Genomic DNA, 21,109 nt, shown 5'->3' on the forward strand with positions numbered 1-21,109 from the left:
TTCTCTGCTAGAAATTTACTTACGAAACTTGTAAAAGAAGGGAATATAAAAGAGGAATATGCCTACTCAGTGTCAAGAAGGTTTTACTTTGAAGTGACAACATACTTAGAGATGTGGTCACAACGTTTTTTCGGAGAAGTAAACAGGATGAAACATTTACTACTTGACACATCAGTTATTTATGAAGAATTTCAGGAGTCGTTTGCATATTTCTATGAGCAGGTAAAACATGTAGACAGTTCGTTGGAATTCAGTGATAATGATATTTTTGGCACTTACTGTGCAATATCCAGATGTGTTACTGAACACCTTGAACAATGGGGAGAGAAAAGAGAGACAATGATGGGCAAATGGAAAATAGTGTACAAAGATTTAGTGCGGGCTGGGTCAAATTTAAAAGTGTTTGTGCCACTCGTGCAATTCTTGTTATTTTACCGGCCACTAATGTTGATTGTGAGAGGCTCTTCAGTGCTATTAACACTTACTGGAGCGAGGATAAAAGTCAACTCACAGCATCGACACTGGAACAAGAGATGAAAGTGAAGTTCAATGTAAGCATGGCCTGTGAAGAGTTCAGACTGGCAATAAAGGATGACATTAACTTACTCAAGAAAGCAAGATCGTCGCAGAAGTATGAATGATGGTGAGTAATACTGTTTTCAGTGTTTAACTCATTTGCTTGCGCATTGGATAAAATACTGTACTTCATCCTGTCTTCATACTTACTGTCATTTTTTTTTTGGATATACTCTTTTGGATTTAAAAAAATCTGGTCACCCTAGTTAGACATAATCCGCAATACAACAAGATCGATAGTGTGGTCAACCCAATATAAAGTTACATTCTTTCAAGGTAACCTCAGGTTATTACATATTTCAAATCCACGTGTTAAACGAAAGCTTACAATACCACATTTGTCATTCAGTGTTGAAAACAAGCACATTACATTATCTTTCGAAAGTTCTACAGCAGTAATAATGCAAGTGAAACTGACGGGGGGAATGTATATGAAAAGTACAATTGTGCAGTAAAAAGATACCACACCTAGCAAATGAAACTAGTCCGAAGCAATTTCATTAGACAGCCGTATAGGCAATCAGTTACAGTTATGACTTCAGGTAGGGGTATTCCAAGAACCGGTTAACCGGTTTCGGTTCGGTTTGTAGTCTAAACCGAATCAATCGGTTTGGACTTCAAACCGGTCAGATTCGGTTTGGGAAAGGTTCGGTTCGGTTTGGGAACGGTTCAGTTCGGTTCGGTTTCTAGAGTGTTCGGTTCGGTTTGTAGACTGGTTCGGTTCGGTTTAAGAACTGTTGGGCTCTTTTTTGAGGACTGTTTTGTTCGGTTTCAGTTCAATATTTGAAATCGACAGAAATGCAGTTTGCATTATTAGCAACCGTCCACCAAGACGTTATAATAAGGCTGAATGTTACGTTTTTCGGTATAACTTTTTCAGATTAAAATTATTTCGATATTACTGAAACGAATTTGTGTGGGTACTTTTACTGATGCTTTGGATTTTGGAATAAAACTCTTAATACAGTTGGAAGACAACTTTACGGCATGGGCGGATTTAGGAGATACCGTGGTAGGGGTGGCAGTTACTTGAAGGGTGGATGCTATTCCAGGAGAAGCTTAGTTTAGAATGAAACATTAAATTCGTCTTGAAATGACTAGGGAGGGCATGATTTACACCTGTATGCAGTGGCGGCGATTGGACGTCAAAAGTGGGGGGTAGACATGATCTCAATATTTGTTTATCAATGTTAGCTTCCCCGGTTGTTTCTAACATTTTGTTTGACGAAAGGTTGTATAATTAATAGGATACTATCTTTTTCAGTTAAAATAGCGTACATCGTATTTCATATTTTATTAAGTAAATTGACAAGAGCAACGCAAGTAGGTACTAGCCCTATGAAAGTGTAAGAAGAGATTTGATTCCTTGCTCAAGAACATCTTAAAATTATGCTTGGAAAATTGTATGATCAGATTATTTAATAACGAATTTGTAAAACAGTTAAATAGAAAGGATAATATTAATCGTAGTAATGTAGCCTATAATGAGACTTGTTTTGCAAACAGGAGATTAATGAACAACTTACATTTTTAATTCCACACATGCCATTAAATGTACGTTATTACTCTGGAAGAACAGCAAATACTACAAGCATATGCTACGACATTTAAAGAAATATTTACTTTTGCAGCTTCCCGAAGCATGTTCGTTGTCATTAGGTACAGTTTTCACTTTCTTGGAACACATCAAAACACAACAATACTTAGCATCACTCCACACTCCAGTTGTACAAAATAATCCTAAAACCTAGAATTATGTTGAAGTCACTAAATTTAATTGTATATACACTCGTACATCCATAAATATACCACTTACTCGTATATTGCACTGCAAAACAATGAAAAAGGTAGGAGTTGTCTCTTATTACTCTCTTTTTATTCAATATTCTTTATTATTAGAAAGAAGAAAAGACATTTTAGCAACTGTCGACTTTTGTGCAATTAAAGAATAACTTGTGAAAGCTTTTCTCGATATGTTCTCTCAATTAGTTTCAAAGCGGTAAGAAGAAATGAAGTACGCTGGAATTGTTGCACTCGAATCGGTTAATTTTTGGGCAATTTTGCGTGCCAATTAAAACCCAATTCTTGTAGCTTTCTAACTCCACAGGAATACGACCAATAGGTGCTCAGGCAAGGCGAATATTATATAGCACCATTTTTTCTATGAACTAGTTATAAGATACAAAAACTTTACGTTTCCAAATGAAACTATATACATTAATTTGTCACTTCGAAAAAGTGGGGAGGCAACTGCCCCCCTTTGCCCCCCCCCCCCCCGAATCGTCGCCCATGCCTGTATGTGGAATATTATCAGGTAACCAAGAAAATTTATGCTGTTTTTGAGAACAGTTACTTTTGTCGCGTTAGTGTAGTCAAATTGATTCTGATGACGCTACATAGTATGGCGCTAAATTCGTTGGTACTTATGCAGAGTCGTTTTGACGTCTGATTAACACCATACTACGGAGTTGACTAACGGATGGTTATCAAAATTGTATTCAGAGTCTCTGATTAGAACGTAGTATTGGACAAAGTTAATCACATGTGATTAATAAATCTAGAGCAGAGACTAATCTTTTACCCACGGTTTAGTGTGCGACACAACATTTCGTATTTCGTAATTCATGTATTTTCATTTTCACAGACTACGCATGCGCTCATCTACTTTTCAAAGTTGCCACATTTATTTTACTCACCGATACATTGGGGATCTATAAGTTAATCATACCCAAATCATCATTTTAGTTGTACTGAAAGTAGACTCTGAATATCAAAAAGGACACCTTCCTTATTAAAGAGTTAGTATGGTTACTAACTAGTCTGTGGTTAACCTTCGATTAACGAATTCTCTCTGAATACCGCCCGTTGTAAAAAAAAACAGAAGGGTGATTCCTGAGAGCAAAACAAACAAAAAATCCAGTACACATAGGACGAAAAGCGTGTCGTTTACGTGTTATAGGCTGTCAAAGCGTGGGAAAACAAACTTTAGAGTTAAATATTGCACAAACTACTGATTGTAGACGTGATGCGGCATGATATCGACAAAATATCCTAACCTGCTCTATCCAAATTTGCAGTTTTCAGATTTGTGCAATGGCGGCACAGGGAATTCCCTGATATTTTATGACGTAAATTGAGTGGACAACAACATGTAAAGGACATTTCACTGCCTGGAAACAATACTACGTGGCAGGTCAGTATTCATACACGAAGATAAAAGATGGCGGATGAAGTAAAAATTACTGTGTGTGGTTGCATACCTCCTCAAAAAGTACTAGTAAAAACGTTGTATAAGAACTCACTGGAAACTTTACGTTTCTAGAATGTAAAAATATGTACGGCTCAAGCCGATAAGTAACAGAAAATAAAGAAATTCCGATTGCTGATCTGCTCATATTACTGATATCGCAACGCTTTTAGGAACGCATCTATCTTTACAACTACAGTAATTGAACAAGAACTACAGACAAACAAAGAACGCGTAATAATAATAATAATAATAATAATAATAATAATAATAATAATAATAATAATAATAATAATAATAATAATAATATACATAACTGTTTTAGCACATTCATTTCGATCAGTACATCACACAAATGCGACTACGTCTTTTTCAATCAATGTTCTAAACTAGTGTTGTAAATAGAAAAAAAAAAACGGTTCGTATTTTTTTCAGAAATTTACGTTTTTTTTTTTAGAAAAAACATTGCCTCTCGTTTTTTTCTAAATTTCTTTTTTTTTTTTCAAATAGTCATTTGTAATACATCTTACGTCTATTTAAGTATGAAATATTTTTATGTAGGTGTAATTACCGTAAAATGCAACATAAATTATACGCTAGATACTGATACGCAACAAATATTTTACAATTTACATGAATACCATACCTATTAACAATTCGGGTTTCAGCAGTTTTCATCAATATCAACTAAGAAATAAAAGTAGAAATTAAATTTTGTTTTTTCGTGAAAGCAGGCCTTTAATAAGTACAAAAATAATGTCACGAGCAGTATAAAATTCAAATAACTTGTCTAAAGGTAAAAACTAACACTAATTTGCCTAATAGTATTTTTCTAAATGTCATATATAAATCATTTGTCGACTAGATATATATGTTCAGAGCCGGCTCTACCATATATGCAACACGTGCATTTGCGTGGAGCGGCAAGCTTGGATTGTCCGGCAAAATCTGTCATAAGTATATTATTTAAATTAAATATTTCTTGTTGGAAACAGACTTCATAATGATCGTAGTTACATTTACTAAGCTGACCTTCTATTTGAATACTACATTCATAAATTATGTTTAGTTTGCATTAGATTAAGGCCACATGGACAATACTAAAGCAAATGGTCGAATAAATCCGAGCACAAATTGCTTGATTGTTGCCAAATGCAAGAATTCAATTCTCGAATAGTATTAAATATCTGTTCCATTTAGTAAGTTATCACAGTTTTGATATGAAACTAGTCTTGTTTTTGTCAGAAACAAGTTCCTTATCATTGAAGATAGAAACAAGTTTTTTTTTAAAAAAAGGTAGAAGATGTAGAAGAAAAATCAAGAAATAAAGATAAAAGAGCTAGTTGCACTGGAATTGCAAACTGATACATTGAGATTGAAGCTCGATATTAAATTGTATTAAAAGAATTAACATCTTTCCTCTGCTGGTGTGTTTGCTTTATCTTTCACTAACATAATAGATTAATATTTAAAGAAAAAAAACAGACACAACGGGATTGCATTTTTAGTAAGTATTTAAGCCTTTCTGAGTGCGACTGCACTTACCCTCACCTTTGTTGTTCATGCTGGAGTAGCATACTTAAAATCATGACTTTTAAGATTTGATCTTTCTGGAGAAAGGGGAGGCGGTAAATTATTCCATTGCACGGGGTGACAAATTGACTAGGACTGGCCCTCATGATATGTATATACAAGACATGAATATAGGATGACTCAATTTGAAGTAATGCTGGGTGTTTCAAAATTAATATTAGGGATTTGAAACTTTGTAGTATCTATTACAACTAACTTACAATTATAAATATTATATCAAATGAAAGAGCAACTCAAACAGTTTTGTATGCACGCATGTACATGCATTGTTTCTTCTGTCTGCTGTTAGAAAGAGCAAGTAGCAAAGATGGAGACTAGAGAGCAGAAAGCTTTTTGTGTTTTAATAAAGACTGGACCTGTACAGTGCAACCGTCTGTGTGAAGAATATTAAGGAGACGCTTTCAACTGAGTCTTTATCGTTTGCAGTTGCTACAGGTCTAAAGCCTACAGACTACGGTTTACGTGCCAATTTCGCAAGTGAAATATTGCTGCATAACAATAAAGATTTTCTGGATCGTGTCGTGTTCAGTGATCAATCGACCTTTTACTTAAGAGCTAATGTGAGCACTCATAATGTTTGCATCTGGCCGTCAGTAAATCCTCAGAGATGGTACAATTGAAACGAGACTCCCCTAAATTGATTGTGTTTTGTGCCATATGGCGAAAAGTTTATGGGCCTTTCTCGCCTATCGACTAGATGTGTGCCGTGTGGCGAATGAATTTCACATGTAACACTTGTAGCAAAGACTGTTTGAGGTTTTTTTTACTTGATGCATTGCTTATGATTGTACGTAAAATGTAATAAGTACTACGAAGACTTAACACGTCAGTACACGCCCCCCAATTGTAACGTGAGGACACGCCATGACGGCAATTTGCTCACGCAAGTTTTGATAGTTAATTTCGGTATTTGTACATTTTTTATTGAGAGTGAGAAATTTATTCTATGAAATTTTGGCTTCTTAGCTTATTATAGACACTTTCAGTACATAAAAAAGATTAACCTAAAGATTTTGAGAAAATTTTTGTTATGTTTTCACAGTTTTTGAATTTTCTATTACTACACGAGAACACGCCACGTTAGCATATTGCTGCACTCTTTGATTTACAAAGTAACGCCAGAACACGCACTGTGAGCAAATTGCCGCATCAGCTATTTGAGCTATAGGAAATTTTCTCCGTAATATTGACACATGTTTTATTATTACAAATACAAAAAAAAGTACAAAAATATCATTGATGTACTAGAACAGTGACGTTATGAAACTTGTCCAGTGAAATTTAGAACGTATATTTACATGTCACCTTCTCCGTCCTTATAGTTTGCAGCTAGTCCTTGGCCACCCTCGGTGCAGTTTGTACATGATTGTCTTATGTTTCTTGCATTTCGGAGTGTTGCAGTTGATGCATAAGACAGTATTTTTTCTGTTCTTTCTACGAGGTCAGATACCACAAACTCTATTGTGACCTAGCTGATCAGATGCTGCTTGAGGTTCTTGTCTAGTTGGCTGAAGTTGGAATATTTCAACTAGCCGATCCTTTATTGACCTTGCGATTGGATAGTTTGCAGCTATTCTTCTTTGCGCATGATCCAAAATAAGCTGTCGGCCAAGTGATTTCAAGAAGTCTTTTCTTACAGGCTTGTTGAATTCGTTATCTCCCATGTTGTTGGCTTTCCAAATAAGAAACGAATTTATTCCACCAACATTCAATTCAAAGAAAAACATTGTTAGTGGCCAGCAATATGATACACTCGATACGCTATACTGTTTTTGCATGGCGTCACTGACATCTACACCACATTTGTTTTTGTTGTAGAAGGTAATTGATGGTTTGCATGCATCAACTGTACTTTCACCAAACTCATCGTCCTCGTGCCATGTGGAAAGTAATACAATATACTTGTTCTTTGCAGCTTTGTACGATACTAGTGCTACCTGTTGTTCTGCTCTTCAAACAATACGTTTAAAGAATGAGCAAACGGCCCTTAAAATACAACACTTAACACTAGAACACGCCCGTTAGCAGCCTGCTCACAACAATCTTTACGCGGTTACACGCGCCGTTAGCAATTTGCTCACGGTGACCAATACACACCCTTCAACCCCCGAACCATGCGCGTGACTGGCAAAACCGGTCAGTGTCAGGTGGAGGAGGGGTGGATAGGGGATAACTCGGCCCTTCCGCCCCAATTCTCTTAGAATAAGGAAAGTGCAGGTGTTTTTGCAAAACTGCGGCAATTTGCCGCGGGTGCGTGTAACGACGTGTTAAACCCCAAAATTTATTTTGAAACACCCTGCATTTCTCAGCAACAATGTTGGAACTAAGATGTAAAAAGGAGAGAAAATTTTCCTTATAAAGTTATTGTTTACAACGATAATATTATTAGTCGAGACTATAACTACAACAGTAACACGAGTTAGTAATTAAAAAAATGTAATCAAATGTATACTCGGTGGCCCAGGTGGCCAAAGTGGCACACACAGGTGTGTCATTTGTTTAATCCGCTCCTGTGTGGACAGTAATTAAGAGATCGGGATATTATTCTTGCAAAATATGGCTGGACTATAGTTTATCATATTAATTTCTTTTTCTTCTGGTGTCGAATTTCCTTCTCAAATTTCACCCCAGTCAAAAATTCGAGAATTTTCTAAATTTGAATTTCCTTGACTTCTTTTTCCCTGTAGCTTCCTTCGTTGTAGAAAGACATCCTTAAGACTTGCCAGGTAGATACCTCGGATGGATACATAATTGTTTACATCAATTGGATGGGCCTGCGCGCAGTGTTGCCAATTAGGGAAATTAAAATTCTTCTATATTTGGGCAAAAAATTAGAAATTTTTGTTTATAAATCCGTACCTAAACGTCCGAATGCAAGTCAACTTACGCCAATCGAACATTTGTCCTTACTGAACAAACGCAAGTACAGATCGTTACAATGGTGTAATTAGGGAGCGCACGTAAAATTCGTATTTAGGTTCTAACCCTTGATGTTTCTAGTTTTTCCCTACTTTTCTGTTTACCGTAATATATTTTTGGTAATTAGAAACTTTATTCCTTAAATATCGCCATAATACTTGTAGGATATATTAGTGGTGTACCAATTTAAGATAGTTTGCGTCTGTCTGGTAGCAGTGTTGCCAGCTACAGAAAATTTTAATTCCAGATTTTAGGGAGAAATTTTGAAAAAATTATATGTTTTGTCTCTATTATTTCCCTCTTGTTGATTATATCGGAACAAACGTACCAGTATCTGGAAGTCAAGTTTTTGCTCTACACAACGCACTATAGAAAGTTTCAATAGGATAATTAGGGGAAGTACAGTTGAGGTTTACAGTAGACCTTGTTCTCTAATTGGAAAGATAACTGTGATTTTTCTAAAGGTAGAATTATATATTTTTTATTGACATGCTTACTTTATCAAATATCGTCACAATACTTGTAGGGTATATTAGAGGGATACCAAAGCGTATTTTAAGATAGTTTTTGTGTGTCTGATAGTAGTGTTGCCAGCTACAGAAAATTCTAATTCCAGATTTTAGGGGCAGATTTTGGGAAAAAAATCCCTTTTTTATTTCTATTATTTCCTTCTTGTTGGCTACATTCGAACAAACGTACCAGTGTCTAACAGCCTCATCGTTAGCCTACACAGCGCACTACAAAAAGTTTCACTAGAATAATTAGGGGAAGTACAGTTGAGGTTTATAATAAACCATTTTCTGGAAATGGTAAGAAAATGGTGAGTTTCTGAGGTAGAATGAGTTTTTTTTTTTAAATTTCATGCTTACTTTGTTATATATCGCCATGATACTTGTAGGATATATTTTTGGAGTACTACTGTTTATTTTCAGATATTTTTTGTCTGTCTGATGTCAGCGTTTGCAGCCAAAACAATTGATTTCCGATATTAGGTGAAAAATTTGGAAAATTTCCCTTTTCCCCTCTATTACTTCTCTCTTGCTGGCTACATTGAAACAAACGTACAACTACCTGAAAGCTTTCTTTTTTACCTAGAAAACGCACTATAAAAAGTTTCAATAGGATAACTAGAGAAGCTGTAGCCCCGGCATATTTGATTTTTGCTTCTGAGGCGTAAAAAGTGTCAAAATTTCCTGTGTATGACAGAATTTCTTTTCCCTCTTTGAATAGAAGCAAGCGACTTCAGGATTTCACTGTACCTTGTCAACACACCAAAGATTTGTTTAGGTGACTTGAACCCATATAGCAACAGTGGTGCTAGATACAAAACATTTTGAAATTCGGTTAGGGAAGTTTTTGTAAATTTTCACCCCTACATTTCCCTCAATAATTTCCCAACTGTTGGCAACAATGCAATGTAATTTACACCAAAGAATAGCCACTTCTACTTTCTAAAAAACAAGGTCTTAACCATATCAATCGAAGAAATAGTTTTTGAGCAATAAGTCACTAACTGGAAATGTAGGAAAACGCCAAAAATGACCTGGGGCCGAAAGGAATAATCACACAGTTTTGCTCGTATAGGTACAAGAAAACAAACGATTTGTAAGTTACGAGGGCTTCGACTCAAGTTCTGTTGATTATTTCAATAATCTGCAACATAAATCAATAAATAATAGTTGCCAGAAAAAAACAGAGATTTGAAAAAAAACATGAAAAAGAACGATGTATTTTATTGAAAAAAAACTTCAGAGAAAAAAAACGTTTTTTTACAACACTATTCTAAACTGACGGATGTGAAACAAAATATTTCTCCCATTCACGATATTTGTACGTACTATATCAGGGGCCGATATTTCTGGATCCAAAGTAATTAATTTCCATCGATTATGGCGACATAGAACAAATGCATAGCATCCATTAAATAATTTGGTATTATTATTATTATTATTATTATTATTATTATTATTATTATTATTATTATTATTATTATTATTATTATTATTATTATTATCAAATAATATCGAGAGGTCTTGTTTAATATACAGTAAAAGAAGAGAGCAGAAGTTTTTATTATTTCTGTCATTCTCTCTGCTGTTCTTATCCCAATAATTTGAGAAAATTAAGATACTGAATACTATCAGCACCTACTATTTGCTACTGGTACTGGTTCTCCTTCTCGTCTACCTTTTGGTCTTGTCTCTAGTACGTCAAATTTCCTAACGCTCTTGGCCGTGGCAACTAAGTAGAAACCTTCTGCTGTGATGTTAATAAGCGATACTAGCGATCTCCAAGGAAAACGGAGTCAGCGCTTGGTGTACCTATTCTACTAACTAAAGCCTGGGGAAATGAGGCGAACAAAAATCAGTGATTCTTTATAAATAAATCTTTCAGAACTGTAGCTTAATCCCAAAACTGTACTACTAGAGAAATTCCGAAATTTATCACAGAGACAGTGCTACAATCTCCTGATTACTAACCATCAGTTAAGATACCGAGATGGTACAACTTGGTCGCGACAGTAATGCTGTTTTTTGTAAAAGTGTAGTTACTCCTATGACCATGTTGTATCATCCTGTTATCTGATGTTTGTGGGACTGGTCTACAGATATTCCATTCAGTAAATTCAGTCAGTGAATACCAATTTTTATCACAGATTTATATTAATTCTGCGTCAAAATTCTGCATTTCTGAGAAAATTAAGCATTAAGCATTTCTGAGAAAATTACATTGTAGGAATTATGCAGAACAGTAAATCAGTGGTGACATGGATTTTCAACAGGATATACTAATTAATGCCCCTCCTTCAAATCTAAAATCAAAACTTACAATATTAATTTAGCATCGACTACAGGGTAGTAGTGTTATTTCAACTACATTTAAATTTATTTTAAGGCTTTGAAACATCCGAGACTCAGAGGATAGAAATAAGGGAAATTAGTCAATAGGGCCACCGAGATAGAATCTTGGTAATCTCCTCAGTTGAAATATTTATCCACGAGGGATCAATCACACCATCTTCCGAATCTTAAATTGATGTTCTACCACTGAGCTTTGGCCATTTGGTGTGGGTGTGAAGTGTTTGTGTATTTGAATTCGCGTCAAATTCTAAAAAGTAGTGAAGGTAAACAAACGAAAGAAAGAAAAGGACCACGTATACTTCTTTTGCTGTAAGGAGTCCCGATTTAAATGTCTGTTCTAACACTGTTTGATATTAGGGAAAGAAAAAAATATTTCCTCTTTTTGCTTCAAAGAGTGCTCACTTCATCATTTCAATAACGTAAAGGCACATTCAATACTCAGTTTTAGAACTCAAGGGTAAAAGTAACCAAAAATTATTGAACTACGGCCAGATCAAAACAAGATAGTGGAACCGGGGCAGTTGCCCGGGTGCCAGCAAACTAATATGTGTGTTTATTGGTGTGGATGTAGATGAAAGGGGTACTAATCGCAAAATTTACCCTGGGCACCAAATGTCTAGTTTCGTCACTGATTAGGCTACCATTTTTAAAGCGTGAAATTTTGACATTTTTCTGAAATATTAAGAATGTATGATAATTATTGGCAGTTTACATTAGAGTGAAACTTAAGCTTCAAGAGCAAGGCTTATAATTTAAAGTGGGGTGGAACGGCAAATCACTGTCCTGTTAGAGTTCAGTTCCTATTTCTGTGCTACGTTTGTCTCGTAAGCACTTTTGTCCTCGTACATCACATTTTACTTTATTATTATTATTAATAATACAGTTTATCTACCAAACAACTATTTATATTATTATGCTGTATTAAACCAAATCTGAAACTTGTGATATTCATTTACTTCCATCATTCCATCCGGGAAATAAATGTCATCTATACGAGATGGAATGTTTTCGGGTAAAATTTAATATTACTGCTGCCATGCTGTAACTTTGAACTTCGCCTTATTTTAAGCAGATGCAGACATGTCGGAAGGTTTGATTCTTGTAGATTCACTAGTTCAAACGCTGTCGAAAATGTGGTCTGGAGAATATGACTCTCAAAGAACAACATTCGAACAAATTCATCAAGAATTTCCTGAGCCGGAAACAGATAGGCTATAGGGGTTCCTCGTGGAAACAAATTAGACATTTCCCATCGAAATATCACAAATTCATTTTGGATTAATCTCTTCCTTCACTGGAGGCAGACAACGAATTTTCTAAAGATAATATACTAAGAGACATTTTTCTGTCTACTATTGATAAAGCAATCACTGAGACGGAAAAACGCTTTGGATCATGTAGCAAAATCATTAGATCAATCACCACTCTACATCCAAAAGGTGAAAACTTTCTAAATTACAACATTGTGGAGCATATGGCTCAGTATTATAAAAGTGATCTGGAAATATTTAAATGTAAACTCAAAATCCTCCCAAACACAATTAAGTTGTACGAAGACGAGAGAAAACCAAAGTTGATTCCTTGGTGAATTTCGTTGATCTTTGCGTCTACCTGCCTTATCTTCTTTCTAATAGTAAGGTATATTGATTGAAAAGGGAGTAATGTGAAAGAGTAATATGAAACAACTTCTACCTTTTCCATTGTTTTTTAGTGTAATATACAACTGAAGTGGTGTGTTCTGGGTGTACGAGTGTATATACAATTAAATTTAGTGAATTCAACACAATTCTAGGTTTTAGGATTATTTTGTATAACTGGAGTGTGGAGTGATTCTAAGTGTTCTGTCTTGATGTGGTCCAAAAAAAGTGAAAACCATCTAATGGCAACGAACATGTTTCGGGAAGCTGCAAAAGTAAATATTTCTTTAAATGTAGCATATGTTCGTAGTATTCACTGTCTTTCATTTTCTAAGAGTAATAACATACATTTAATAGAATGTGTGGAATTAAAAATTAAGTTGTTCATTAATCCCCAGTTTCAATGTAACTTCTACAAATGAAGCCTCATTATTCATTACTATGATTAATATTATCCTTTCTCTTTATTTCTTTTGCAAATTTGTTATTAAATAATCTGATCACACGATTTTCCAGACAATTTTATGATGTTCATGAGCAAGGAATCAACTTCCTTCTTACACCTTTGTTGTTCAAGAGTACAAAGAGCTAGTACCTACTTCTGTTGCTCTTGTCAATTTATTTAATAAAATATGAAATACGATATACAGTACTTGAACTGAAAAAGATAGTATCCTATTAGTTATACAACCTTTCGGCAAACAAAGTGTTAGAAACAACTAGGGAAACTAAGATTGATACACAAATATTCAGATCATGTCTTGCCTCCCCTACTTTTAACGTCCAATCACCGCCACTGATAATAACACTAAGGTGAAACAAACTTATTTCTGTGAATATGTAATATAAATACATAAAGCATAATATCCAAATCAAAAAACCTGGTTTAAACCCAAAAATACCTGGTTTAAACTTCCCCCAAAAACGGGTTTTTGGCGTTTTCAAAAACAACACTGCTTACTTTGCCAATCCTGCTTACTTTTGTATATAGGAGGTTAAAAAATTCTTATTATATACATTGGTTAATCCTTTAGAATTCATAATGTAAATATATTGAAGTAAAATTGTTTGAAATATCTTTTCGAAATTCATGGTTTATTTTCGAGGTTTTATATTATTATCAGCATCAACCACTAATTAAATGTTTTTTGTGTTATAGAGAAGCGAAACAAAGTCTGCTTTGTCAATTTAAAGCAGAATTTTGAAAAAAGCCCAAAATTTCCCAAGCAAAAAAGCGAAGCAGAAAAAAACGAGTTTTTTTTCAAAAGAAGCCGTTTTTTCCCAGCCCTTGCATCTCTAATAATAACATTTTCGAATTTGAAGCAGTTGTAGAATGGGGGCTTAACAGGTCAGAACTTAACCCAACGAATTTAATCTTTTTCAAAGACTGATCACTACCAGTGATATTTCTTATTCCGTTGACATATGAAATGCTTCTAATTTGAAGGAATTTATTGGGATCATTTCTGCATCAAATACTTGTATTGACAGGATTTTTTTTGTGCATACGTGGTATCTAGTTGTGTGATATTTTTATCTATCTACATACACACAAAAGATATAGAAACATTATATATATATATATATATATATATATATATATATATATATATATATATATATATATATATATATATATATATACATATATATACTGCAATGAGTACTTTCAGGATCTTTGCTGTTTTATTCTTTTATTGTACACAAATCTGCTAACTGGTCGTATGTTACGAGTGAGTTAAAGATTAAATTCAGCATGTGGACACAGCTGAATTTGCTTTGACGGAGTTCGCTTAAGTTTTGGTAGGCCAATAATAAACGAAACCACGTTTCAAACTCTTTGGACAGATTAGTTTGTCAAAGCTCTACGGACAGTTTTGAACGGTACGATTCGATTCGGTTTGAGAACGGTTCAGTTTGGGATCGGTTCGGCCCGGTTTGGAAACGGTTCGGTTCGGTTTCGGTTAACCGTTCCAAACCGGTTAAAGTGATAAACCGAAACCGCGGTTTACATTTTCAGGAACCGTCCACCCCTAACTTCAGGGAAACTGTACTTATGGTTTGCAACCTTTTATTTCGTAATGTCATGCTACCTTTGTATATGAGATGGTGATCCAGCCAAGTGAACTAACGTCATCAACACCAGTCTTCTGGCTCCAGCCTACTGCTATTGATAGCTCCATGAGAAGAATCACCAGTAGTTTTACAGACTTTATGTCACGATGACTACCATTGTCGTTCATTGAAGCAGACAATATTACCAAACCACATGCCAGCCTTATGCTATAATATCCTTATCATAATCTTCTCAAGAAGCTAGAAGCCCTGCTACTACCTAAGATCTTACATCAAGGTACTAACCTACAAGCTTGTAAAGTACAATCACCCTAACTTCCCATCGCAACTCAACCCTGATGATGAAAACAGAGGAGATACTTCAGCAGTTAGCCGTTCTTAGCAAAAGAAGGATGACCGATAATTGTTCGTGGTTTACCAACCCTCAGCGCAACGGCCACACCCTAGTTAATCAGGCGTGACAGCCCTTGTAGACCTAAACCGACATTAGATGCCAGTGAGAGAAAACAAGACAATTCTCCAGAAGTGCTAAAAAGAAGAGGAGGAGGTGATAGGGACTACTTATCGAATCCTATCCCACAATTTAGTTCGTGGTTGTCTGCCTTTAGTCGGAGTAGATTATCCCTCAAGAAAGAATGGTATTAATCTTGGATAATAATACCATCAACAACACACTGACACTGCCCTACTTGCTCAGCCTACTCCTGGTTAGTCATCAGGGATCTCATAAACATATAGTGATACAAAATTCATCTCGCCCACAGACACTCAGCAAGCTTATCGTCCACCAGTGGAAAACGTAAACACACAGAGTGGCTCACTACTGGTACCTCCACGGACTCCCTTTACGTTGTGCCATCAAAAAAAAAGTAGTTGAATGAAAATGTGGAAGGGCCAAAAGAAATATGGAAGAATTACCCCATGAATTTAATTGGTACAGAGACAGTTTACTGTAATCCTGATTTAAACCTCTCCAAGGTCCGAAATAACAGCTAGATATCGAACCCAGTGCTACTGCCATCAGCAGAGAATATTCCCCTCCAGAAATCGCTTATCTCACTCCCAGAAACAACAACTCTCAATTAGAAAGTAACAGTGCTCGTGATTGCCCACTTGAATGAACTAGCTCTTGAAGAGTCTATTGACTTCCCAAGTAATGGACAGTAATCTCACATACCAAACTATATGAAGTCATGACTCCAAAGTAAATTCAAACAAGGGAAATATAGTGGCCGTTCCATGGATAGTGCCGTAAGTGACAAAAGTGGTGCTTTCTTATGGTTCGTTCACCGATCTCTTTCAGTTAAACAGCAATATACCTATATACGGCATTTTAAAGACTAAATTTAACATCTTTCATGCTTAAGGTCTTGCTTGATAAGCCATCTAGCAAAAAAATATGATATATGTATTTGCTCGTTCTCTCTGAATCCAAATAACATGGAAATATTTTATTCTATAAATTTGTTTTCACAAGTAAACGTTACGTTTGGGTGAATCGACTTGCTGCCCGAGACACATGTGATAGAGTAGTGTTAAGTGCGCTCAATATGTCAGGGAAGTTTTAGGTGCAAAGCCCAAAGAGTTTAGGAGATACAGCTACTAGAAAGTGTGACGACATCAAATGTTTCTATTCGGACTTCATGTGAAAAGCATTCCAAGGGATAAGAAGAAGGTCCTCCTGTTACTTGATTCATGGTCTGCAAACAAACACTACAGTCTTTCGTCAGTGTGTGTGTCAGAAGGCTTTGAATTTATCAAACGGCTGATTTCTGGTGGATGTACTGGCATAATTCAGCCTCTGGATGTTCACTTGTTCCGTCCATGCAAAGCATTTGTCCGTTTCGTCACTGATACAACACTAATAGGAAGTGACGTTAATCTTTGGCATCGTGACAGGTTCATACAAATACTGTCATTCTCAATTCACCAGATCAGTGCTCGTCGTTTTTGCAACATGATTCGATTCGCTTTCCATAAGGCTAGATGCTTGAATGAGGAGCCTTTAAGTTGAATCGCTCCTTACGATTACTGTTTTGACAGAATTGTAAACAACAAATGTTTGAAGTGCTATTTGATTGCATTTGTCAGGTTTGCTCACTGTAAGCAGAGTACTTGTGCGAGGCATGCATTCTTTCCTGAACTGCATACTGATTGTAGTAATTGGTAACTTCTCTATACAATAACAAAACCACTTCAGATTTGCAAAAAAAACAACTTTCTCTTGTGTTTCATCACTTAAACATGCTGGAAACACGAAAATAATCTAGTTTAGAGGAAATAATAGGTATAAGACATCTCTCTCTTACGTTTTGGACTATGTTTTACTGCTATAACATGTACCTCCATGGGATCTTCTAGTGGCTGTATCATCTAAACTTTTGAACTTTGCACCCAAAACTTCCCTCAAATATTGAGCACATTTAGTCATACTCACCTGTGTCTCGGACAGCAACTCGATTCATCAAACGTAACGTTTGCTTGTCAGAGCCAATACTATATTATATGTAATAGCTTTAATCCAGTGTTAGGTTAAATTTATCATGTCAGTTTTGCTGCTTATTCCTATATTTATTCTGCTTTGATTAAGCATTTATCAGCCTTCATAGGCGTTTTACAACATGTTGTATTAGTTCAGTTTAATTCAATTATATTTTGCTTCGTTATTGTGTGGATTGGGAATCCTCATATAATTGGGCTGCAATACTTGATATCCCGCAGCAATACTACAATGCAAAACTTAATAACCCACACTAACCGCTTATTATTAAAAATACAGCATGATTCACTCAACACAATTGCACCAGTTGATAACCTTTATCCGAAAACAATAACGAATTATGCAAAAGCGAGTGGAAAGTACCCAGATGAAATTCTGCATAATCATGAAAACAGAACATGATAAGCTAATTACAGATTATTACAGAAAACAGTGCAATATACCTCATTATTTCCCCACAACGAACCAGTTGTCATCTTCGCGACAATACTCACTTCCTGAGTCACTCAACAACAAATCATCTTCATTGAATTGGCTGTAAGAAACATCTAATGTGCTAATTCTTTTCTTTTTAGATGGGAAGGTGTTACACGGCTCCTCATTGTCCGCCATCTTAACTGTGGGTTACCAATCTTATGCATTCCAAAAAGTTAGAAAGAGGCTTACCATAAGTGAATATTACTGCGATCTATAGAGCACAATTTGATCGTGGGCAAGATTAAAAGAACCAGTATGCTTTGCTTTCTATCGGAAGCTGCATAACTCAGGAATTGAAAATTTGTGGGTTACTATGTTCTTGCCTCACACCCTTCATATATTTCAAAAGTTATCTCATAAAATGTTTGTAAAACTTTCATATTGTGAACAGATTTTGTTTCATATTTTATTTCTAACCACGATCGAAGTCGTAACGTTTACATGATTTTTTTGACATTTCGACTGTATCCGCATACAAAGATACTCCCAACATTGGGTAAATCCATCTTAAGTGGTCCAAAGATGGTGAAAATGGTTGCTCGACCATCTCCCCAAAATATTAAAATGTGAGTGTCAGGAACCGTGTGTATGAGAAGGTCGATAACGTCATTTACGTTGTCGTATATACAAGGGTTCCTGAATGGCGGCCATCTTTGTTGTCGGAGGAGTGCCAATTTTTGCATTTGCAAGCGTTCACGAAAAGTACAGTTGCTCAGTACGTACGAACCAGACGAACATCAAACATAAACGAATGTTTACAGGAGACACGGAGGTACACGAAGAAACTTTTGCTTCTAAATAAATATACAGGGTTGCAAATCAATACATGAAATCCCTAGAAAAACTACAGAAAATTGCACTTTCAATTTGTAATTTTCTGTAGTTTTTCTAGTGAATTCATGTATTTCTAGTGATTTCGAGCAAGCAGCTCTGTGAGAAAACATGAATTCTAAACACCTTTTCTAGCCGGAAATAATATTACATACTTTTTCCTTAACTTTTTTGGTACACTAAAATGCAGAAACTTTCTTGTTACAGCAGTATACAAAGTAATTTTGAATTAATTTCTTTTACTACAATAGTTTGTTACTAAGGTTTTTTGTCAAACTAAATTACAGAAAGTTTCTTTTGTAGCAGGAAATTATACAACATATTGTTTTTAACTTTCCTCATAAACTCTTTTTTCCATTGAATACTGTATTATGAATTCTTTTTAAATAGTATGAATAGAAACATTTGCCTATATACATAAACTTTAAAGTAATACTCAGCTTTCAAACTAAATATCAAAGTAATCGTTCCAATTGAACTTACAATTCTAATCCATTTTAAACATTTAACAAAGTTAACATATTACTTTCCAGCGCTGAAGACTTACAAATAACTGAATTGTTCAATTACGAAATAATATACTATGGCGTGTTCTTCAAACTGCTAACTAGATGTTTCATTAAATTGTAACCTACAACAATAGTCTAAAACAGATGTAACTAAATCAATACCTCACTGTGTCCGATAACTGACACGTACGGCATTATATCAGGTAATTATTCATAAAACACTAGTGGTCTTATAATACAATTACGATAATATAAAAGAAATGCTATATACTATGAGAATCAATCTTCCATAACAGTTCATAAACACAGCAACTGTACTGGAGTTGTCCCTATTGTGGTTCGGAACCCATATTCCTGTTAATATACCGTTCTTTATAACCTTGGTGTTATATAAACATAAACTAAAAAAAAAACAATCCAAACAGTAGTCGATAACCTAATACGAAATAAATCTCAACACCAGTTAAAAATACAATTTACTAATTTACTTATCAATCAGAAGTCCCAGGTATAGTTAAAATTAATCGTGGTGTAAGGAATAGTAATTCAATTCGTTGTGCAAACATTCGTTTTCGTAATGATATCTTGAACACAGTCTATTTCTCATCTGCGTAAAAGGAAGTCCAGACTTCCCAATCGATACACTTTCTCCTTACAACCAACAATAAAGGTCCAAATTCCACTCTAAACCACAGCCCTCCCCAATCAGTCAAAAACCAATGAAACAGTAACTAAAAATTTTCCAGAAAATAGTAAGTTGAGTATTTCGATCCAATACAATTGCAATGGTTGAAAGACCATGACAATAGTTCATCTTAAATTACCAAATTTAATTCAATCAGCGCAAACTGCACAATATAATCTCTTTAAGGTTTAGAAAGATCTAAATTCGTGAGCACGACACTTCGTATCTGTTATAACTGTATGTCATGTATTCACTCACAAATATATCTACTCTGTATATGCAGATAACTAAAACATTAAAATACTATTTCCTTAGACATTTGTAACAATTACAATAACGTTTAAATTTATCGGGATTCAGAATAGTTTTTATTATTAAAATCTAAAATGACAAACACCTATTTTAACTGCAAAAGGACATGTTAGCTATATCTGAAATAAAAGATATTACGTTATTTCGTTTCTGGCGATCGTAACACAATTAAAAGAATATTTTCTTGTTTTTCTAACTTAGAAACAACAACTATAAATAAAAGCAAACAAATATTCATTATACTTCAAGTAAAATACAAAATTGTATCAGACTATCTGTGATGCAACCCTCAAAACATTTTTAACTTGTAGGTTGCATAATCTTCTAGGTGCCTAATTCATATATTCATACTCATTATTATATACGCAAAACGTATCTGCTACATGCTAATTCCCATAGTTCACAGTCATGCTAATAGTTATCGCCAATGGTGTTGGTTACATTGTACTTAATGTTAAGAAAAGTTTAGAGTAAAGCAATTTAACCGAACTGTACGTTCAAAGTGGTATCTCTTATTTAAAGTATTTGTTTCCATCTGCATATAAGACTAATCCTAATGAACCAAGCACACCATTCATGTAACTATCTGCGGTGTAGGATAATTGCCTTAAAAGTGTCGCTACCTACACTGTTTAAATAATGTCCAAATTGTCCCTAACGTACATTAACTGTTATTACATATATCTCCTTTATTAGTATGTATGAAGTTAAATACAAATCTAGTTTTGTATGAAGAGTTTCAAAGAGGATAATTCTCCAATAACTGCTAGAGTAAGTTTCTTTTTACGTTCATAAACATTAAATAGCTTTGATCATAAAAATAAGTCACTTCTGAAACGAAATGCTTTCGCTCATTCAGAGCGTATTTTTACTTTAAACATTATGT

Source organism: Thermobia domestica, chromosome 17 (genome assembly GCF_964235325.1).
Source record: "Thermobia domestica chromosome 17, izTheDome1.hap1.1, whole genome shotgun sequence".
In the NCBI taxonomy this organism is placed as follows: domain Eukaryota; kingdom Metazoa; phylum Arthropoda; class Insecta; order Zygentoma; family Lepismatidae; genus Thermobia; species Thermobia domestica.